The 25,554-nt window shown below is 28.0% G+C and overlaps 1 long non-coding RNA gene across 1 annotated transcript in view; it reads right to left on the reverse strand.

The window, feature by feature from the left end:
• Positions 1 to 5,237: 5,237 nt before the first annotated feature.
• Positions 5,238 to 25,554, reverse strand: part of LOC142320944 (uncharacterized) — a 199,196-nt gene continuing 178,879 nt past the window's right edge. Inside the window, exon 3 of the long non-coding RNA XR_012755522.1 lies at positions 5,238 to 5,290. This is a non-coding gene — a long non-coding RNA (uncharacterized LOC142320944). The remainder of the gene's footprint in view (positions 5,291 to 25,554) is intronic.

Below are 25,554 nucleotides of genomic sequence, written 5' to 3' on the forward strand. Positions count from 1 at the left end.
AGATACATAGCAATTTTATTTCTCGTAATGTGGTTATTCGTTGCACATAAAAAGACTCTTGCATTCTAAAATTTATAGATTAATTATTTTACTTTACGGGTACTTTTACTTTATTACATTTACAATTACCGCTTTACTCCTTTTTCGCCAAATTATTAATATGGACAGTTAGAATAGGAAAAATCTGAGCAACGAAAAATAATTTAAAAATACGAAGAAAATAAATAGTTAAAATTACCAAAAAAATAAAAATTTATTGGTACAGTCGGTTGTACGTATATGAAATTATATTAATTACCCTTGTGTTTAATTTAAAGTATTTTTATTAAGGGTTGCATAACTTTCTTGAATTTTCTGTTGATAGATCTTATTTCCTTGTACGCCTATTAAATTATACATACACATTTTTAAAATTACATAAAATTTTATTTCACTAATAACTTCCGATTTTTTTCATATTTTTTTTTTATTGTTATTATTGAATTTTATTTTTTGTTAATTTTTTTTACAATAAAAGATACTAATTATTAATAAATCAACATATTTAAATTTAAAAAAAAAGAAAGAAGAAAATGAAGTCAAGTTCGAACCTATGTGCATTTCCCTTGTAAGATCCAAATATTTCATTAATAAACATTTTATTTGGCATTTTATTTTAACTCTGGGAATAATGAAAATAAGTACCACTTATAATATATAGTTGAAAAGCTCTCAATGAGGGCTTATTACTGCAGTTAAGAAAAAGTCCAAAATCCAAATTTTATGGGTTTTTTTTGGACACCTTTGGTTCAGTCGATAGCAATCAAAAGTGGAGGTGCACAACTTGATGTTACGACAGTCCTAAATCCAAAATTTCAACATATTACCGCTAATCGTTTTTGAGTTATGCGAGATACTTACGTACACACCGAAATTAGTCAAAATGGATTCAGGGATGATCAAAATGGATAATTCCGTTGAAATCTGAAAACCCGAATTTTTTGCTACTGCAATACTTCCTTTACTTCATAGAAGGAAGTAAAATATAATTAAGAAAAAATAAAAATTCTTAGTAAAAAAAACATTTGGGTCCCATTTGACCGTCTTGCTGAACAGCTACCTCTTATTACTTTAATATGAACCACAACTTCAAAAAGAAAGAATGAAAAATTTAAAAAAATAAAAAATTTCTGAAATTTGCGAGTCGGGTACCTTATGACCCTCTCTCTGGTTTCTGTTTAGCCTCCGTAACCACCGTAAGATATTATTTCAGAGGAGGAATGAGGATAATATGTATGAATATAAATGAAATGTAGTCTGGTACAGTCACAGGTTGACCGTTCCTGAGATATGAGGTTAATTAAAACCCAACCACGAAAGAACACCGGTATCCATGTTGGAGTATTCAAATCCGTATAAAAGTAATTGCCTGTACTAGGATTTGAACCTTAGAACTCTCGACTTCAAAATCAGCTGATTTGCGATGATGAGTTAACCACTAGACCCGGGTCCCACATAACCCTAACTGGACTTTCAATCTTAAAGATTAAAGTTTAAAAATGTGTCACTTTTAAATTTGGATCCCATTCAGCCCCTTGCTTTTTGGAATTTACAAGTTAATTTATTGGAGTAATTAAGTACTTCAATAAGTTAGCTCAATTAGGTGAAATGACGTTCAACAAGGCTAAAAAAAATTATAATTTATTACAAAAATAAAATACGGATATTCGCAGTATTTTCTGCTCCTGTTGCTCTTTGAAGCAGCAGCAAAACAGCTGTAGCCGTGAAAGTAAAACATGGATGTTTTGCAAACTAATATGATTAATATACTGGTAATTGAAGAACATCGTTTTTGCGGATTCTAAAAAAAAATGTTCCACAGAAGCTTCTCACATAGAAAAATATTAATAAATTTAAAATAATGACATAAAAAATAGTATATACATTAACATTTTGAATGTCTTTGTTATTGTAGAAAATGTTTCCTTATTTTTGTGTTGAAAAAAAAAATTAACACAGATACATTAATGGATTTATTCCTTCAGTATATTTACTCATTCTATTACGAATGAAAATATAAAAAGGAAGTATTATGTTATAGTATTTAAACATTATTATAAATCCATTACTACAAAAATAAATTTACACTTATTTTTCTTTATTCTAGTTTTTCCAAAAATATTTCCGTTTATTTATGCAAAAAATCAATCTTTTGATAAATTATCATAAATGTTTATAGTACTTTTTTGTTTGCACTTCTTTTAACTGTGCTACCGTTTTCTGAAGTTCAAAAACTTTGTTACTTTTTTAAGTTTACTGCTAAATTAAAAACACTTTCAGGTCCTTACGATATTCTGCAAACGAAGTTTAATTATCAACTTCCATGGGTCAGTTTGTTGAATAATGTTTAGAAATTTTTTTTAAGATCTGGAATATTCAATATAGTATTAGTGGAAGATGTTTTAAAACTATCTTTTTAAGAAGATTACGAAAACTTGTCAGTTTACGTCTTTTATTCGCTCTTTTAAAGAAAAACTTGTTTTGTTATCAATTAAATTGAGATTAATTTTGATTAAAATTCTGCGAGGGTATTGAGTTTTCAATTTTTTTTTTTAATTTTTTGAAGTCTTTCCATCATTTATTTTAGAATGCAGTAATGACGTTGTCTCTGACGGAAAATATGTGAATTATTTATAATTCAAGTTTCCTGACAAATACAAGGATAGTCATGGGCAGTTGTTAATTGATAAAAATATTAACAATTTCCCTTCTTAGAATAATACTTTGATTTATCTAATAAAAATCTAGGACAAGTTTTTTTTTAAAAGAGAAGCAAAGATTCACTATTTTTTAGTAAATTTTAAAAGCAGGTACCAAAGAAAAGAGATACCCAAAAACTTCATTAAATGGATAAATTCAGGAAACTTTATTAAACAGAAGTTTGACTCTTCATTAGTTAATTTTTGCTATTTCTGTTTAATGATGCTTAATAAAACAGATGTAAAAATTTTATTTAAATTACGATTATATAATTAAGATTATGATTTTTAATTCTTATTATACATTGTGAAGGTTGGTTTTGGTAAAGGATGGATAGCCGGCCTCTGTGGTGCAAGTGGTAGCGTCTCGGCCTTTCATACCCAGGTCCCGGGTTCGAAGCCGGTCAGGCATTTTCACACGCTACTTGTCATTCATCATCCTCTGAAGCAATACCTAACGATGGTCCCGAAGGGTAAAAAAAAATAATAAAGGATGGATTACAATCTGAGAGATATCTGACAGATAAATAATAATATTCAGCAATTTGTTTTTTCTTTTTTTGCAAACGTATATGTTACTGAAGTTATTTGTTTATATATGAGTGTTCTTATGCTTATTTTGTGTAAATTTCCATGCATTAATTTCCGTTGGGATTAGGGACATATAGTAACAGAAAGAAATAGACGGAAAAGTCGTCTAGTAATGACCTCAAGGGCGTTTAAAAATTTGACGTGTAATAAAATGACAAAGAAAAATTTATTTTATAATTTTCAAATTTAAAAACGACGTAAAAAATGGTAGAAAATATAATTATATTGAAGTACAAATTAACATCGTAAATTTTAACTATAGGTTATACAGTTTTAATAAACGCCAGTGCTTACGATACAATACCTAATAAAACCAGTACAATGTAGGAAATTTGGTATAAGTTTTTTCCACTCTATTTTTGTTTAAATAACATAATATAAAAAGGATTGCTAAAAAAAACTACTTACAAACGTGTAACCGCGGGCATGTTAATTAGTATTACAATTCTTGTTTCTTAGCTTAATGAAAATAAATCATCTTTGAACGATTTTATTTCATATATATATATATATATATATATATATATATATATTTATATGTATGTAAAAAAATATTCTCTTTTAGTTAATACTAAAATTCGGTTTTTTTTTAAACATTATGTGGTGAAATTAGAAATACTAAAAATAAAATCTAAAAGAGAAATTTTAATATAGTATTTCCTGTGAAGTTAGAATAGCATTACAACTTAGTTGTAGTAGCCTACGCATGGTGCGGCATGTCATTTTATATGCCCTACAAAGCGCACGAATGCATGGTCATTCATGCAAAAAATTCGATGTAGCGACATTCTCTTATAAACTCTGCATACGACAGAATAAAGAAAATTGTTATGTACAATGATTTACAAAGAAATTTTATAAAATTTATTTCCTTTTTCTTTTTATATAAAACGAGGAATATTATAAAATTTTGAAAATTAAGTTATTACAAATTAAATATAATTATTAATAAATGTTTTATAATAAAGTTTCTGTAGTCGCTAATTTTATTAACGTGTAAACATTTAATTATATTTTCCGGCAAAAGTGTTTCCTTTATAACCACAATAAATTCTATTTTATAATACATTTTGTCTACATAAGCATGAATATAATAAACAGAAAAATCTCTGCCCGCTTAATAAAGTTCAATTAGAAATGCTTATAAAATATTTGTTGAAAAAAAATTTAAAACAAACTGCAGCTATTACATTCTACCTTACTAATGAGTATTAAAAACCTAATTATCTCAACAGGTAAGAATTTTAAAAAAGAATTTAAATACAAAATTCAAAAAGAATTTAAATACAAAAGGTAATTGCAAAACTGTTTAATATAAAGAAAAAAACATGATAATAAATGGATTTTTTTTTAATATAACACGGCAACTTTACGATTTGTTCAGCAAGATAATTAAATAATAAATAAATAAGATCTATTTGAACTAACATTAAGTAGTCACACACCGAGCGGCTGACCTAATTGAAACGCTAAAGCAAACTAAGAATATTGTTCCTCAGTACCCTTGAAAAAGATCGTGTTATCCAATAAATTGACCACTAAATAATTCGGGTCCAAACGATTCTGATATCGTTGGCTGACCAGAGAGATTTCCTGCCCAACGGTTCGCAACTTAAGATCATTATACGTGAGGCTATTGCTTACATATCAGGGTATGTTTTGCATTTTCCGCAGTGTTTTTGTCTGGTAGCGTTCAAGTATGTCAATCCTGGAATTGAATGCCGTAACCCCACAATTCAAGCCCATAAGTCCAAACAGGCTTCAAAACTGATTTATAAATCAATAACTTACTTTCTACTGAAAGTCAAGATCTACGTCCTATCAGCCAGTACATGTTTTAAACTTGAGATCCAACTGTTTCGTTTAGAAAAATAAATAAATTAATGAGGATAAATTATATTAAACACTCACCAAACGGGATCATGAAAACCACTAGTATCGGTAACATCAATTCCAGAAACCTGTAACAAAAAATTTCCCTTAATAAGTTAATGACTAAATATAATATATAAAAAACAGACACCTACAAAAGAATGAAAAAGATAAACAACGAACAACGAATTGGATTTTCTTCTAAAAAAACATTCAGTATTTACCGTAAATTTTTACTTCCAAGTTTGTTGAGGGGGGGGGGGAAATTCTGGTTGAATGATTATAAGTTCAATTGGATATTTTCAAGGTCATACTCAGAGAAAGATGTGTCTTGAAAAAGCCTTAGCTTGGTAAGTAAATTTTTGTTGTAGCTAATATTTAGTTTGGTTCATGTAAAATAATTCCCAAGTCTACGTTAAATGTGAGGCACAGGTTAGTAGTTATTTACTAAGAATTGCTTTGTGCAGTGATGCCGAGTTATGTACAACTATTAATCACCAAGAAATGCTACATTTGGTAGATTTATTTGCCTACACAACCAGCAAATGTCAAGCTTTATGGAACCATGATAAACTTAGTGGACTTGAGCAAGGAAAGTTAATTTTTTATAGAAAAACGCTAGTTTTTCTACTTTTTTTTGGAGGGCTGACTGTATGAACCATTTTTTTTTTTTTTTTTTTTTTTTTTTATAAAGAACCGCCAAACCGTTTACATAATAGCCTTGGGATTTGAATTTAAAAAATCCAATTAAATTAAAACCAAGAAAAGTTTTAAGTGTGGAATATTGAAGTACTCAAGATTTTCAATTGAAAATAAGGAATTATTTGATTCCCTCTGAATCAAGGGGATATGCAACGCATACAGTAACAATAATGAAGAGATTAGAAGATGAATAAAACTGATGGGTAGTTGATTGAGGATATTCTGCGTAAAATGAACCTTCAGAAGCTAAATAAAAATATGCATAAATGGATTCCGGAGGGAACAAGAAAAATGGAAGGCCACGCTTCGTTTTGAAGGAAAAAAATTGTCCATGGAAGGTTTATAGGAGGAGAGAAAACAATGAATAGCAAATAGGGGGCAGAAAACAACTGCGCTGTTAACAAGCATCTATAAAATAAGAAAAAACGTTAACCTTCTACCATGTTGAATCCGATATTCCGTGGGTTTGTCGGAATGAAGCACCTACTGTCAAGATTGTGCTATAATTCTCATCTTACATTCTCTATATAGGATTGATTCTGCAATGTACACTCTGAAGCTGCTAGAAATCCGTAGCTAGTGAGTGCATCTTTAGAGTATGATGGCTGCCGATCTGTTGTGAGCCAATTTACATTTAATCACTTACGAGACCGGTGGCAACCCAATAACTGTAAAGAGTAAATTAATTATTGGATAAAGTTGGCCCTCAAAATTCTTCTAAATACAAAATATATTAAGTAATTTGAAATATATTTTTCAACAAATATAGCATTATTTATAATAGACATATGAATGAATATTTTATTTTATACATTTAACTACTAAAACACTCATATTTTTATGAATATATTCATAAAAATCTTTATTAAATTTCTTTGTGAATTCTTATGTTATATATTGCGTTATTATATATTGCATTATATAACGTTTTTCCAATTCTTCTTAAAGTTATGTAAAAAAACGGTTCATCACATTTGAAATGTAAACACAGACATATTACACAGGATATTTTAAAAGATACTATCATAAAACTAGTAGAAACAAAATGAGCATTTATGAAAGTAGTAGCTTTGGAAACAAAGTAACCTGGTTTGTGATAAAAATCGATCGAGTTTTCACATATTATACAAATAACAGTTTTTTTCTATTGTTTCCTGCAGTAAATTTTTCGCGCTAGATTTTATAAAATAATTGTTAAGATAAAAATCGTGGTGGAGTGGTAGTGTCTCAGCGTTTCATTCGAGGACCCGGGTTCCGGGTTCTAATCCCGGTCAGTCATAGAGTTTTTTAGATTTCCATTTCCATATTTCCAAGTTGAAGCTTCAAACTTCTCTAGTACGAGTATATTAACATATTATATTTGTCCGATTTCCGTGGCGTAGTGGTATGGTATCGGCTTTTCATTCGGGAATCCTGAGTTCGATTTCCGGTCAGGCATGGCATATCATGTGGTACAAAATTAAATTTCCGTATTTCCAGATACAAGCTTCTCTGTAAGCTTCTATGTTGAATAATTCATCAAGAAAAAAATATTAGCTCACAAAAAATATAGAGATGAGACACTGATCAAGTTTCATACTTAGAGAGTAATTAACAGACATAACAACAACAATTTTCAACCAAATAAGTTCAAAGCTTTTGCGCTAAAATTGTTTTAACATATGAAAATTATAATGTGTGATTAAAAACCCGGCAAAATTAAACCTTCTGTTTGACGACTTATCCACTAAGAAGATTGGAATTTTACAACAATATTATTTTGTATATTTATAAAATATGAAATAAGTTAATTTTATTTTCTATAATACAATTGAGTTTCCTGTTAGCTAGAAACATTTATAATAAAAATTAAGGACTTTTCAAAACGGTATTTAGTATTAATTTGCAAAACACCTTCTATTAATAATAACCTGACGATGAAATACGTAATAAATACTTACGAAAAGTTTGATGTAATATATATTTTATAAAATTTACAATACTAAATGATAGGTAAAATCTTTCTTCGGAAATGTACACTGAATTAATACATAAAAAATATCTGTAAGACATTTTTATTTATTTTTTTATCAAATTATTAAGACATTGGTCACATAAAAAGTTTTATTATACAATTTTTATTTAAAATTGCCGAGGGAAATCTTTGAACATAAATATCCTCCACTATTCTGATACCAAGAATTGCCTACGAAACGAAAATATGTTATCTTCTTTCTTAAATATCAAGCTATACCGTGTGTTTTATGGTAAAAACTCTGCGGCTATGAAGTTAACAGTTTGATTTTCATGTCACAATAGTTTTTCCATTTGTCTATTTCTCATTGTCTAGGATAAAGTTCCACTAGAAAACAGTCATAAATATCGCCATGGTTACAGCTAATTATAAAACAAGGAGCCGCCCAAAAATATCCAAGCAGTTACTACCTCCGTAAAGTAGTAATTTATTCAACACGGAACACGTTAAGCTATTTACTAGACATTGTAGTAATTACTAGCAATTTTATTCATAAAAAAACTAGTTTAACTGCTTAAAAAAATAATAATTTGATAAAACTCCATTTAAGGCAAAACATTTTAAAACTAGAATTTACATTTACACACTGTTACAGTTATGAATGTAACATTTTTGACTCGCAATCGATTTAAAAAAAATGTCTTGAAAAATATTGTTTTATTTCATTGACATATTTTTAGACTGATTTTCTCAAAAAACAATAATTTTACAAATTTTGTAAAATTGAGGAAATTTACATTTTTGTACATATTTTTAATATCTGTAGGAAATTATCTTAACATTTTTGTAAAATATTTTTTTTCAGTTAAAAAATATTTAAGCCGGGTAATAGATATAAATAATCTGATCAAAGGAATATTTTACATTTATTTAACACCGAACATATTACTGCAATAAAAGATATTAATAATACTGCAATAAAAAATAATAGAACTGATCCAAAAGATTAGCCAACAGATATGCACTGACAAAATGTATTAAAAATACTCGGACGTACACGTACATACCATAACAAATTCCATTTATTTAAATATGAAAATTCACTTCAGTTTTTTAGAAACTCCTTGAAATCGTGCTAAAAAATTAATCTATATAAAAAACAATGTAAATGTTCGTTTGTTCAAAATCTTAAATCTCGGAAAGTTCTTCACAGATTGCTTTGAAATTTTGAAACAACGTTGCATTCGAATACGCGCGTTTTTATATACCTACTATTTATATACCTAAGATGTCACAACTGTGATAGGTAAAATCATGCTTCTTTTTTAAAAACAGCGCTATCTGTTGGACCTAAAAGCAACGCACGCTATACTAAATATTTTACGATTCCATTTCACTGTTTCTGATACGTGTGTCCGTTATAGACTAAAAAACTACTGGACGGATTTACGCGCGAGGAAAGAGATAGAAAGGGAAAAAATCGGAAAAGGGAAGAAGGGAAAAACGGGAAAAGGAAACAGAAACGGAAAGGGGAAACAGAAAAAAGAAAACGGGAAAGGGGAAAGGGGAAAGGGGGAACGAGGAAAGTGGGAAAGGTTAAATTTTGGAAAGTTCCGTAATGTTCATTTTGTTAATGATTATGAAACTTTCAATTGTGTATTTAATCTATATAAATATTCAAATCTAGCAATAGCAAAGTATTACCCATTACCGGGTCTGCTAGTAAAAAATAAAACAAAGACACTGTTTAGTCTTTATTATACATTAAACAAACAAAAAAAAAGTTTTAATAGAGCTTACTTTATAATACAACAGTACCACTAAATTTTCAGTATTAATAATCGCTACTTATTTATAATATTTTTCACTTAAAAATCTCAATTTAAGAATCTGGTCTTAACTGTGACATAAACATGATGACTAATAGTTTTTCCAAAAGTATAAAATAAAACCTAAATCCAGAATACTTTGAGATAATACTATGCCATCACATGGAATTTTGTATGAATGCAAGCCTAAATAAGTGAAACAGAGTTATGTGTGGTGGTGTAAAATAATTAATCACTTTACCATCCATCTAAACTATTTCATTTGAAAAAAGGTAAAAAGTAGTCTTTCTTTATTTAACATTAAATGAAGATGTGTATAGATGAAAAATATTAGTACGAGGCTATTACAAGATTACCTCATAAGTTAATCTTAATTCCAGTAAATGTTTGATTATTACGAAAGTACATTTAATTATTGGTTCAGAATCATAACTTTTGATTTGAAATCGTTATACTTAAATCAAAATAATAAAATATGATATTTAGATAGTAGTAAATTGTACTTCAGTATAAATTAGAAATTTTTGATCGCTCAAAATAACTTTAAAACAAATGAGTCAATCGAAATGCAATGAAGTGGAAACTTGAGATAGAGAAAACTATCAATCATTGTTTTGGGATCGATGTGAGAGTTGTTAAAGCATGGATTGGCTGAAGCACAGAAATGACACGGCCCCATTAATCATACCCACTTCACCAGGGTTGAAGGCAGCTCATCTCGTTAGCGCCTACTACTTCTCCCCCTATCATAATACTGTTTTCGATGACTCCCCCCCACCTCTATCGTCCAATCAAACACCGTATACCGGATGATTTGGTTTCAGTCAATTTTAGTTCATCTTTACATAACTTACCCTACATATTTTTTTTTATTTTTATCTAAACAGGAGCACCGTCCTATTCTTCTCCTATTTTGTTTCTATAATCCATTTTTCTCTACTGATAACAAGTAATGAGCTACGTCCCGCATCTCCAGTAAAACGACGACTTTGAAAATATCTACATAAGAATGGAAAATCATTCGCTTATAACTCAAACAAATAAATTGTACAATTATTTGTAAATCGAATAATTTAGTCACGAAATATATCAGTTAAAAGCAATTCTACTTCGTTCAGCATTCAACACTAATGTATTCTGTCAAAATAGTATAAAGTTTCCACCTAATTTCACCTAAATTATTATTAAATGTTTTTCAAATGGTAAATATATTTAGGTTTATTTTTTTCACTAAACAACTGTGTACCAGATCAAAATTCCTGTATTTTTTCAGTATACTGAAAATAATATTTGTTCATATAAAATCTTTAAAAATTCAAATTTATAATTTTCGTATAAAAAAATTATAGTATTTAGTTGTTAAAAAGTACACTCTTTCACAACCTACTTACAACTGTTTTAATACACGGTCACGGCGAACAACCTTCAATTTCATTAAGATAGTATATGAGAAATAATGTAGAATGGCTAATGGTGACCATCACAAACTAACTCACATAAAAGTAAAGCAATAAGCAACAGATTAAATTACATTATTCTACTCATGTGTTCAGTTGAAGTTGAAATTTTTGTCTTTATTCGATGTTTTCAGTATGAAATTTACACCGTTGTGAGATAGTAAATAAATTTTAATAATTACAGAGTTAAATTTCATCGAGTTACATCATCTACTGACTAAATTTTTCCTACTATCTGAACATAGCGAAAGAAAAAAGGTAGGATGATCAAATCACAGTGCCATTATTAATTTAGCCATCAAAAAAAGAAAAATTCAGAGAAGCACATTTTTTAAACTCATTTGATTATAGATGAACAAAGTTTTAACCTATCTTAAGTAATATGGCAGGTTTTTCTTACATTCCATCATGACTTTTGTTTGAATTAATTAATATTTATAATGTAATTAATCTATGTAAAGTTTATAATAAATATAAACGTGTATATTATTTATTAACAGATACAGATTTTTTTAAAGAATTATAAAAGTTGCGAAAGATTTCTGACTATTCAATGACGATTTAAATTCTCTTAGAGATATACTTGGCATTTTATACGTGGGATCAAATATCAAAATCGAAGAGACAAACGTAGAAGGCGTGCTACAGTAGATTATGAACTAATCAAAACAGCTGTCTAATGAAGGTAAAGAGAAAACAAGAAATGAGAACACTTTGACCAATGTTGAGGCTCACCAACGGTCGATAATCGGTAGGAAAGGTAAACCTTACAAGCGTTCAAACTAAATTAAAGTAAAACGAACTGAACCATTGTTAAAATGTATGATGTTTAATAATTTCGCCTATATTGTGTTTTAACTATTGTATTTTTTATTAAATTAATTTTATCGGCTACTAATCAGCATAATTTTTAATTCTGAAAAACGTTTGCTTTAATAAATTACTCTTAACGGTCGTCAATTGGCGCACGATCGGTGTATTTTTTGTTGATCAGCAACAAATATAAAAAAAATTGAAAATTAAAATTCTGAAAATTAATTTTTTTACATCTGTCCAAGTATACTAGAGGAAATAAGGAATTAAATGAGTAATCATCGGATTTTCACTGAATTAACAAACGTAGCTTAATATATAGTTCAGCAAGAAAAACGAACATTATTACTTTCAAAGAAAGTAACTCTGGTGCTTTCTATATCTTAGGTTCTTCATGTGTATTTCAACTGTATGAAAGACTGGGAAAGGTTCTTTGTAAAGGAACAGATTGATGATATCTCTTTTGTTTTTTCCTTTCTGTCACGGAATAACGCATTATATGTACATTGCCTAATAATATTTTATATAGCCTAACTAGCACGACGGTTAATTGTTGAATAAATGTTGAAAATATTAAAAATATTTATTAATGAAAATTATTGAATTCATTCCTTTCTTCAAATGTTACTGAGTTCAACTACATCATTACGTTTGTTAAAATGTACAGTTTTCCCTTATAAAAGGTCGTGCTATAGTTGGCGAATCTTTAAATGTGTTAAACTCACAAATATTTTTTAGGTCAAAATGCTAACGGCTAAAGCTGTATTTAATAATAAACCGGTTTTCGGAAGTCACCAAAATCAAACTATATTTAATCCAGTTTCACTGAATAATGTTGCAATTTTTTTTTTTTTTTACACTAATTATAAAATGTAAATTATTTTTGCATTCTCAACATATATTAATAATGACAGATTTAATACAGAACAAAGCTAGGTCAACCGCATTCGTATAAAGAGTAAAAGAGCAATGGTGGCGGTATTCATCAACAGAATATGAATTACATCGGTGATAGTTGGTCAAATAACAATCGTAAGAAAGTCAGTATGAAATAAGAAGAAGAATAGTCAAAAAAATTATCCTAAGATACTGAAAGCAATTCAATACTTAATTTAATAAATTATATCCATCTATGTAAATTTTCTATATGGTATTTTTTATTTTAACGCGTTTCTGAACTCTGCTCCATCATCAAAAAATCACTCACCGGAAGTCGTCATCACATCAAGATAATCAAAAACACATAAAACCACGGATAACGTGATGTTTGCACATCGTCGTCCACATAGAGTAACCTATCAAATTTATTAAATTAATTATCAATTGTGACTTGGATACATTAAGATGAATTTTAAACAAATCAATACTCTTTTGTTCTTAAATTATGTAAGTTTTATTTGGATAATTGTAGCATGCCAGGTACTATCATGTAACCCCATGTAAGATCCAGAACCGGCCGGCCCATTAGAGTCGTAAGGACACAATCCTGGACTGAGTCATGCTTGACTGCAAATTCGGTCCAGGGGTGTAGGGGAAAAAAGTACTATCACGATGTTATACATGATTTGTATATGTAAATAAATAAAGGCGTAGTTAGATATTTGTTAATAAGTTTTTTTTTTTTTTTAATTGGCTAATTTAAGTTTTTTCGGAAGAATGATTACAAATGGAACCCATTTATAGGGTTCCATTTGTAATCACCAAAAAAAAATTAATAATTTATATAAATATATTTAAATATGATATTTTTAATTAAACTTATTTAATACATAAGACTGATTTGTTTCTATTCCAATTTTGTTCGCATGTACTACTGAAAAGCTCTCATTTTACGGTGGTTCTCTATAAAGTACAATTTAAATAAGATGAAACATGTTTGGGAAAATGAAAATTATTTTAGTTTGTAATGAAGCCTTTTTTTTCTAATTTGTGCTTATCAGCAATAATGATAGGCTAACCGCATGATGGGAGAACAGTGTACGCAGAGAACATACTCCTATTATTTTAGTTATAAGGAGGGGGGAGTTTACGACGCCTAATGGTAGTTTGGCGCAGATGCCAAACTACCTACTAAACAAATGAAACCACTCTCCCTTCAGTTAATAAACGTATTCTACATGTTCTACAATGAAAATCATTTATAAATTTAGCTGTATCTACGTACATTCAATAAAATAATACGGTAAGATTGACGTAACAACGTTAATAAAATGTTATTTTAAAATACATTTTACGAACAAAACGACGCTACGTTATCTTCTTTTTAAATCAGAGGAGATTACTTTCTTAACAATATGCAGTGGAGAGCAGTTTTGCTAATGAAAAAGCATTATCTTAGGTTATTATTGTTAAATTTAAACAAATGTCAGTGGAAATGTTTGCCGTAAAAGAGGAAGGAAAGCGTCTCCCCGACACGTCACTTCCGCCCAAACCCTCCTTCATCGTACCTTGGGAAAAGCTTTTAGTCCACTACTCCAACAAAAGCGTATTGTTCTTTTAAAACCGTTCAGCTTGAAATCGAGAACATGACAAAGGATCTAGAGAAGAGTGTTGTGTGTGATTCGCGGAAGAATGGAAAGACCTTCGTGACTGGAGGATTTTTATTTTTTATTCTCTTCTTACTCTTTTACGTGAGTTGGAATCGTTTCCCAAATTTTTTTTCGGGTGGGTAAAAAACATACAGTATTTTTGTTCAACATCTTTATTATGTAATATAAATGGAAGAATCCTCACAAAAATATTCATAACTAGTTTTCCTATTTCTCCCACGGATAGAAATTCAGCATCCAAAGAGAATTTTTAGAATATGTAAGCCAAAGTTATTTTGATACCGATTTCTAAAGAGGATAAACTGTACAAGAGTTTGAAAGCTGTACCGAAATAAAGTGAGCTTGACATCTGACTGAAAATTTAAAAAATATGCTCCACTGCCATGCTTCTACAACGAATTTTAACAAAAAAGATATGATGGATAAAACTTAGGTAAAAATATTTCAAAATCTTGACGAAAATTAAACATTAGGCCAATTGAGTAGAAGCTATTCATAAACAAATCAGCTATTGTAAATTAACGGCAAAAACCCTCACTCACTCATACTTCTATAATTAATTATCTTATAAATTTTTCTAAATTAAAAAATTACAATAAATTGGATATATATATATAGCAAATAGAGAAAAAATCTTGATACTAAAAAAATGTTTATTTATTCTATTTAATTTTTAAAAATGTTATTTAAAAAATGTTTTTTTGTAGTTTGAAACATTTTGAATTATTTTTTTTCTCTAAATTTTTTGTAACTTAATTTAAATGTATTTTTATTTACTTAATAATTTAATTTTATTACACATTTAATTTAAATCAGTCAAAAGAGAGAATTTTTTTTAATTTAGATTATTTCTCTCTTTTGACTGATTATTAGTTTGTTTATTTTATCACAGACACATTTGATTCCCTCATTAAAGTTTCTTCAAAGTTGTTCACCTATCTTTGTTCATAAAGTTTTTCTCAATCACTCCCCTGCCAATATCCGCACCTCTTATTCCGATCTAATTTTGTTTAAGCTCGGTTTATCATTTTGTTTATAATTTTGTACATATGACTTAAAATTTTTTATTACTTACAATTTGTTATATCTAGATTTTCATTTAAAATTTCAAGAAGGAGTACAAACAATAATTTTTTTTGAAATTCTACTTTGAATAAAATTAGAAATAATTTTAAAATAATGATAATTAATACATTTTCTAACCCCAAAAAATTTATCGTCGAAACGTTACAAAAAATCTGATGTGGACCCCTCGTTACTTTCTTGTTCGCCTATTAAATTACATATACACATTTTTTAAAAAGAAAAGTACGTAAATTTTATTTCATTTGATATTTTTGATATTAACTTTTGATATTTTTTCACAATATATTTTTAATGTTATTATTGAATTATTATTTATCGTAATTTTTTTTACAGAGGTTAATAATTATTAATAAACTAATATATTCGTATTTAAATTTAAAAAAAGTTAAAAAAGGAGATGAAATCTAATTCGAACCGATGTTCCTTCCCCTTACAAGATCCAAATATTTCATTAATGACAATTTCATTTGGCTATAATTCTAGAACCAATGAAAATAAGTACCACTTATGAAATATCGTTGAAAATATCTCAATGAGGGATTATTACTGCAGTTAAGAAGTACAAAATCCAATTTTGTTTGGAATTTGGTTTATTCCCGACACTTTTGGTTCAGTCAAATGCAAAAAAAGGAGGTGCACAATTAGATATTACGACAGTCCTAAATCCAAAATTTCAACATCCTACAGCTAATCGTTTTTGAGTTTTACAAGATACAAACGAAACGTACGTACGGACGTTATGCAAAATGGTTTCAGGTATGGTCAAAATGGATATTTCCATTGAAATCTGATAACCGAAATTTTTCGAAGTAAAAATTAGTTTTTATTTTTATTTTTTTATGATAAGTTAATTATTTATCTTTATTTTGTAGGTTTCATCCTTTTTTTATTATCACAAACTTATTTTACAACTAAATTATATATAAAAATATATTAAAATTTACAATTAAATTATGAACAACTTAAAAATTAAGCGTATTTTCACTTAAGCATTGTTAAAAAAAGGGAAGTTGAGATTTTGGAATAATTTTTTTTAATATGTTATTAATAAATTTTATCGATTTATAAACACTAAGTAAACAAAAATAAAAATATAGAGAGCTAATAAAATAATCATGATTATGCTACACCTCCATAAAATTATGGGAATACCTTGAAAACTAAACTTAGACAAAAAGAAGATGGCTCTTTGTAAGCAGAGGTCATTTCTAACAATTAGTCATAATTAAATATTTTTTTAATAAAAAAGTAGACTAAAAAAGATATCTTGGAAAGAATTTTCGTTTAGGACTGATCATTTCAATTTTTACAAAATCTAAAAAAAAAAAATAAATAAAAATAGATTGCAGAAAGAATGAAAATATATAAAAAAGCCAAACAAAAAATTAGGTTATTACGTTTCGCTTAAAATCCTAAGCGTTGTTAAGTGTAAAACACACACGCGCGCGCGCGCGCACTCACTCACACACAGACACAAAATTATACACATACACTTTGCTAATCAAACTGGATTAGTATGCCCCACGAATAACACAAGGGTAGATGTAAGTAATGCCTTACCCTACCGAAATAACACCTTCCAGAATTAGTAAATCCTACTGGTTCCGCACAGGATCCTCATTTCACTTTATAATATAAACTTTAATTTTTTTTAAATGTTTTTTACCTGTTTAAATGCAGTTTATAACAAAAAATATAATTTTTTAAGAGATATATATATATATATATATATATACTGGTATATATTGATAATTTATATTAATTTACTGGTAAAATTTTATTTTACCATCCGTTTTAGTCTATAATTCATAGTTTATTTTACAATAACATCTTATATTTTCTTTTGCTTACGGAGAGTGTGGTTCTACTAATTCTGGTTGTTTTATTTTAATTTTACACTGATAATTGGAAAATTTAATTCGTGAAATTTTATTTATTTGTTTTTTACATTTTATAAAGTCACCTAAAATTTTTTATTAGCTCATATTAATCCTTTTAAAAAGATTGAGTATAGTGTTCATTAAGAACGCTATGTTCGAACGCTGTTCGCTTTAATATTGGAAGGACAGGTAGAAGGGAAAAATTGTGTAGGCAGGCCACGTTTGGAGTATGTAAAACAAATTGTTGGGGATGTAGGATGTAGAGGGTATACTGAAATGAAACGACTGGCACTAGATAGGGAATCTTGGAGAACTGCATCAAACCAGTCAAAAGACTGAAGACAAAAAAAAAGAAAAAAAAAGTTCATTAAGAAAATAAACTTCAGTTCTTTATTTCGGAAACTTTAAAAATAAATAAATATAAAATAAAACGAAGCATAAGCTGGAGAATAAGTATGAACTAAAAAAATAAACAGTTAAACAGCAAATTATACCTGTTGCGTAGAAATGGAATAACATCGTTCGAATTTATTTAAAAAAAAAAAACAAATACAAATATTTTCGAAAGGAAAATTTTTATAATACCTCGTAATATTTTTCCCTTTTTACTAACAAATATATAAATAATTTTAACCGAGTAAAAAAATTCTTTTAGTATTGACATTATCTCAGTTTATATTTTCGAATTTATTACTTTACAAATTTATTAAATTGTTTGCATGAAATTCAGAATTAAAATATTTATTGCTTTAGTAAATAAATGCTTTATTTTATATCCCGTACTTAAGAGAAATTACCAAAATAATAAATTATATTAAAAAAAAGGATAATTTGAAGAATGCGATTTATTCATACAGATATTTGGCATTTCAACATAGCTGGCATTTTTTTAGACATATTCTAGTTTAAACGAAATCAATTTTGAATTTATGCCTATATATCTTTGGTATTGAAATGTATATCGAAGTTGATACACGAGGTATGTCGGTGGTTGTTTATTTTATGAGGGTTATAATGCTTACGGTATGGACATGATATCTCGATGGCGCTGTATGCGGTGATTATAGAGACCATAGTTATAGCAGATTTAGATTATTTAGTTCGAACACTTTGTACCGTAATAATGATTACGATTGGTCCGGTGTCGCCGCAACAATGGAATCCGTTATTTTGTCATGACTGGTTACAACCCGAGCATATCTGGTTTAATTGCCAAAGCGTCATGAGCTATTCATACAGTTCTAAGCCATTCTCTATCTAATGCATACATTACAATGCTACGCCATTAAATATAATCGTTTAATAATGATGTATTCTGCTTGAAATGAGTACACTTAATAATTTAATAAAAGTATATAATGAATTTATTCTATTAGTAAAATATAAACATAACTTATAATATATCAGTTTGTATTCATTAATGTTAAATTTATTTAGTTTTTTGCTCAAATATATACAAGAAAATACAACAATACAAGTAATAATAAATGAATGAATATTAAAAACGAAGAATTGGTATATATTAAAACCATAAATAGATTAACAGTCATGGAAATAATACATTGTAATAAAAAGAAAGCTGACAACAAAGTTGTAATGCTTTCCTGTCATTGGTTATTTATTCGTATATAGCGGAAGAATAGTTGTACATGAAAAAGTTACTTAAGATTCCTTTTCTTAATTTCTGATGAAATTTTATTGTAAAATTATCATTATATGATTAAGCAAAAAAATAATTTAATTAAAAAAGTCGGTATTTTTTAATTTTTTTCTACTCCATTATATATATTTCCAAAACTACATTCCAAGATATTTTTATTTTTATTTTTCTACGTTTAGTATGTTAAATGGAAGAAACTAAAAAAGTTCCACTAAAAAATGTACAGCCAATAAAAATTGATCTAAAATCTATTTTTTTGGTGGTGGGAGTGAATAGTGACGAAATTTTATTATTTAAACTTTTAAATACTAAAAGTTTAAATAATATTAATATTAAAAGTTTCAATAAATCAAAAAGAAAAAGTTAAAAAATGTCATCAGTTGCTAATGACTGTAATTGTTGATGTGACTGTAAATAAAAGCTTTAAAAAAAAAAATGTTTCAAAACTTCAAAAATCGATATTCTTAAAACTTTAATCGGCTATTCTCCGCTAAGTATTTTTTTTTTTTTTTTGGATGACTTAAACTATTATTATGCCTAGTATGGCATTACAAAAAAATCGGTTAAAAGAAATGAAGTAAATAAAAAGAAAGTTTTGTTTGGTTTTTGGGGAAGGGGAAATTTTTGGGCAAGTTTGTTTAATAATAGTACGATAAGTGTTACCGCAAATACTGAGCTTATGATAAAGTGTGTTATGTCTGCATAATTTTATCAACAAATTTTCCCATACATGAGTCTACAAAATTTCTTCAAAATCTGTTTATCCAGTCAAGTTTATTAACTTCAACAGGCCACACATAAACAAACGTACGTATAAACATTACTCCCCACTTTTTTTCTTTTTTGGGGGTCTTGCGTGGTGAAACGTGGAGAAATACAAAAAACCCCATACCCAATTTTTTGATTGATAACCATACTTTTATTATTGAATCAAAGATACAGAGCTATGATATCAGGAAAGTAATCGACTTTTTCTCGAATGACGTTACCCAAAAATCAATTTTAGGTTGATAATTCCAAAAACTAAAAGAAATCAAAGTTTAAGATAAAAAATTGTAAAAAATAATTATAAAACAGGTAAAATTATTTTTTTCTGCAAAAATTGACGTAAGAAGGATTTTTGTTATTGAAGGTTAAATTATCAAAAAAACAGAACTCTCATTTAAAAAATTGGGATAATATAAAATTAACTTAAAACAAAATAAAACAAAAAATTAACAATATTATTATTTTTTTAAATATACCTTAACGAGTAAAGGAAATATTTTTCTCTTGCTTATTTGTCAAGCAGATTGTTCTGGAAACAAATCCGAAAACAGGAAATTTACAATATGATAATCCATAATATCAAAGAAAATAAATTAACAAATAAAAATTTAATTTGTTAAAAATGTATTTGAATGGGATAAGGTAAGATAAACATTAAAAATTTCGAACAAACAGCAATGATTGAAGATGAATTAAAACAACTGTTACTTAATCGGTAAATGACTATTAAGATAAAAGATGATCAAACTGAATAGTTTGACCTTATAAGAAAAGAAAAGCATGTTTGGTTGTCGTTTACTTCAAAATCTATTTAATGTGTAAAATGGGATCAGTGCTAAAGGAAGGAAAATAAATTGTTCATGGGTTGTGAATGACATTCTGTTTTTAAGAAATTAATATAGGATACTTAAAAAATGATTAAAAAATTAAAAGTCATTATGAAAATTTTTTATGAAGTTCGTGAAAAGCGTGTCTGAAGTTGTAGAAATAAAAATAATCTAGCGTAAATAAAAAAAATAAAATAAAAAAATAAATAAATGAGGATTGTAGTCTATAAAGAAGGAATAATTGAAAACGTAAATAAATGCAGCTTCTTATGAAGGCATAATAATAAAATATTGCAAAGTTACAAGGAAATACAAATAGGAATACAAAACAGTTGTCTTGTATTAATATGGAGTTTGATTTGAAGAAGTACATTTTGAAGCGTTTTATTTGAAGTATACTTCTATAAAAGTGTAAAATCTGATTACTACGAGAAGGCTGAACTTATTTGAAAATCTGGTCATGAAAGAGATAGACAAACACTAGATAGATAGACCCGGTGAAAAATAAAAAAAAAAAAAAAAATAGAAGAAAAGTAAATATGGATAGAAGTAGTAAAGAATCAAAACAATAAATAAATATCATAATAGAAGAATGATTGATTAAGTGGTAATAGGAATGGTAAAAAGATGACTGAAGAGAGTCCTATTACTCCTCTTTTTTTATCATAATTTAAAAGATGTGAAAGGAAATACAAAATAACAAAAACTCTAAAGCTTTAGCTGGAAATAGAAGAGTGCTACGTATTTACTTAGCATTCTAAAGAGCTATCACTTAGTTTGTATTTACAAACTAATTATTTAATATCTTTCATTTCATTAGACAATTATTTTTTTATTAATTATATATTAAAATATTTAAATAAAATACAGAATCTTATTATATTTTGCAGCATTCTTAGACGCTAGATCTAAACGATTCTTTTGTTGAATACTGCGGATGGTTTTAAATGTTCTATTTATAACTCCATTAGAGGTGGACAGTAATATGAACAGTGAACCAATCGTGTTCTAATACCAACCGTGTCTTATAACGTCGTTTTTCATAATAAAATTTCGAGTCGCTGATTAAATCACGTTTCAAGAGATAGTTACATATTTACCGAAAGAAACATTTTAAAGTACATGAAAACCAAAAAATTGTTTTAGAAATATCAGTGATTTAATTGAAAATTTTATTCTATTACAATTATGTTACTAAGGCGACTTACCTAATTTGTTGTATAGAGCGCAATCTAAATTCTGAATATAGAACGAAAGTTCTGTTTGAAAATTACCAAATCTACTTTCAAGTTATTTTTGCGTTAAATAGAAAACCTAAATAAAAGGACATCTTATTTTTGTATTTTTTATTAAAATAGTATCCATATTCGATTTATATCTATATGGGATTTGTGTCTTAGTGACACAAATTAATATTTCGTTGTACATGAATCCGTAATAATTTGTATAATCCGTTTTAACGAAATCTATAAAACAAACTTAGAGCGTAAATTAAATAAACTTAGAACTTAAATTAAAATCTTGATAACTACTGATATTTATTCAGTCAAAAAATTTATCAGCGGGGCGTCTCTAAAGTAAATTTTGAAATTCTCTTTCTCAGGATAAACTTAACAGAAAAAGTAACAGGACGTAGATTGAACTCATTTCTCCTTTGATAAAAGGAATTTTTTAATTTACATGTTCACTTAAGTTAAGTGTACTAAAACTCATCTTATTTTAGCACAAAATTTCAATGGAAAAATTAAATAAAACAGAACTGTTTACGTAATTTGTTTTTTAATTTCAATTAGGTGATCTGTCCGTCGAGTTGTGAAACAATTTTTTGCGATAAGCTTATTGTAAAAAAATTATTAAAAAATTACAGAGGACAAGAATAGGCGGAAATAAAATTTGAATCACATTTTATAGGAACTAAATTTTTGAATTCAAACTGAGCGTTTCCTTTTTGATGAAATAAGATATATATTACCCAGAAAAATACCCAACCGTTCAAATTATAATCACTATATAAAATAAAACCTTATTTCATTTAACTGAAAGTATTATACCTAAGAAATTCATCATGTAATTTACAATTTTAATTATTCTTGTTTTTTTAATTGTAAAAGATAAACGTCATAGTATTTTATCTAAACGCAGGAAATAAACAGACGCATTTACATGAACGCTACATGTTTAATACCCACAGGCTGATGATGTCCTCTGGATTACTACTACCGCAGTTGAGAGTTCATTTTTACATCTGTCTGCATTAAATACGGCTTAGTTTTAAAATGTTAATCCTGGAAAAAAAAAATACTACTAAATACACGAAAAAAATATTAAAAATTAAATTAATAAGTAGATATGAGCTTTGGGAATGTAAATAGCATCTAATCTTTCAGTATTTAAACTAATATTCAGCACAAATATTAAATTATTCGTAATTTAAAATACGTTCTTTTATTTTTAGAATTTATTGACATATATTGAATCCTTTTGCGATAATTAATTATAAACTACGTATAGCAGCAGATGAATGCTTTAATTAACTAATCAACATTTTTACAAAAGTTGCTAAAATCAGGATACAAAAATAATTCAATATTTTAGTAAAGAAAATTAAATTTAAAAAATTACATCACAGATGCAAAAGTTATATACAGATAAAACTGGTTTAGTCTGCGCATACACATACGCGCAAATCAATCTTCACGTTATTTATTTATTAGACTTTATAAAATAACCATGACTATTGTTCGTCCAAACAATCATTCTATGTAGAATGATGATTCTATTTAGAATTATCTATATACCTATTAACAATAAGTAATGTTATATAACATTACATGATTTTAAGGCGTTTAGTTTTTTTTTTTTGTTTCACCTCCAGAACCACCGTTAGGTATTGCTTCAGAGGATGAGATGAATGATTTGTAGCGTATGTGAAAATCCCATGAATGATCGGGATTCGAACCCGGGATCTCCGGTTGAAAGGCGAAGACGCTACCACTCGCGCCACGGAGGCCGGCTTTTTTAATTTCTTAATTTTAGTTAAAAAAACTTACCTGGAATACAGGTGCTTTCAAGTTAAACATGGAGAGGTTTTGACGGATCTGTTCCTTATACAATAAGGGGTACCTCAAGGAAGCGTTCTCGGACCCATCTTGTATGTTCTGTTTACTGCTGACTTGCCAATTACGGTAGATACCACATTTGACCTGATTAGATGCGACGTTTGCTGACGATGCTGCAATTCTTGCTGTCCACGAAAATCTGACTTCTCGTTTTATTACGAAAACGTCTCGTTTTATTTAAGATTATATCACTCTCCTCGAATCGTGGCTTACATGTTGGAAAATAAAAATAAACGAAACAAAATCAAAGCACGTCGCGTTCATCCTTCGTAAGGAGCACATTCCTTCTGTTACTATCTTCAATGTTCCGATTCCGAGATCTCAAGTCTGTAAATATTTGGGTTTTCATCTTGATCGACGCCTTGGACGAAACATTTCACATCTAAGCGGAAACAGTTGGAACTCACGTTTAAACACATGTACTGGCAGATAGGACATAGATCTCGGCTTTAAGCAGAAAGTAAATTATTGATTTATAAATCTGTTTTGAAGCCTGTTTGAACATACGGGCTTGAATTGTGGGGTACGGCAAGCAATTCCAGTATTTACGTACTTGAACGCTACCAGACTAAAATTTTGACGAAAATGCTCAACATACCCTGGTAGATAAGTAATAGGATTATATATAATTATCTTAAGTTGCAAACCGTTTGGCTGGAAATCTCTGGTCAGCCTAAGGTATCAAAATCGTTTGGATCGGCACCCGAATTATTTAGCAGAACTTGTTATTAGATAACACGATCAGTATAATTTAAGATTACTGAAGAACAATATTCTTGGCTTGTCTTATCGTTTCAATTAGGCGACTTTATTGTATGGCCGTACGGGGTGCTCTTCTATTTCATTATTAAATCACAAGCTGCTAGGTCTGCGGCAACTTAATGTTAGTTCATATAGATCATATTTACTTATTGTTCACTTATCTTGCTGCTCAAATTGTAAAGTTGCTGTGACAAATTATAATACAATTTTATTATGGTACATGACAAATGAGGAATTTTTAGATAATAAATTATTTTGTTTATGTAGATATTTAAAGACATTTATAATTTTATTTTGTCGTCTCTATTACAGATAACTGGATTTTTAATTATTGTAATTATATGAGGACTGTTATAATTTTAATATTAAAATATTTACGCAAGTAAACTACAAAAAAAAAGGAAAACATTGGATTATAAAAATAATACATGTTCACGTATTCCAGAGATATTTTGTTCATGCTCGAATAAATTCTCTATTCAATATTAAACGGAAATAAGTAGTCGTTTCGCAAAGTTCCTTTTCTTACTTTAATCAAAATGCAGGTTGTTTGCCACTGTGTTTCTTGGAATAGTTTATTTATTTTTTGTAAACATATCCGTATTTTGATTAAATATATTACTTAAAAAAATGTTTAATAAAAACATATTTAAAAATAAAACAGGCTTTAAAATGTTGCAAATTTTTAATAATTCTCTGTTTTGTTTTTATGAAATCGACCCAAATTAAAGGGCTTTACATTTTTTTTAGTATGCTGTACACTTTTAACAATTGAAATTTAATGCAAAGTTGAAGAATTATAATATTTTTACTTTAAAATATCGATCTTTTAATCTATTTTAAAGTTTACATCACATGAAATGATATTTGTTTTTAATTATCTTTAACGTCACCAGCACGTTGACTGTACTGTTATCATTAGTTATACTTGAGTTAAATCGATACTA

Source organism: Lycorma delicatula, chromosome 3 (assembly GCF_047948215.1).
Source record: "Lycorma delicatula isolate Av1 chromosome 3, ASM4794821v1, whole genome shotgun sequence".
Taxonomy (NCBI): domain Eukaryota; kingdom Metazoa; phylum Arthropoda; class Insecta; order Hemiptera; family Fulgoridae; genus Lycorma; species Lycorma delicatula.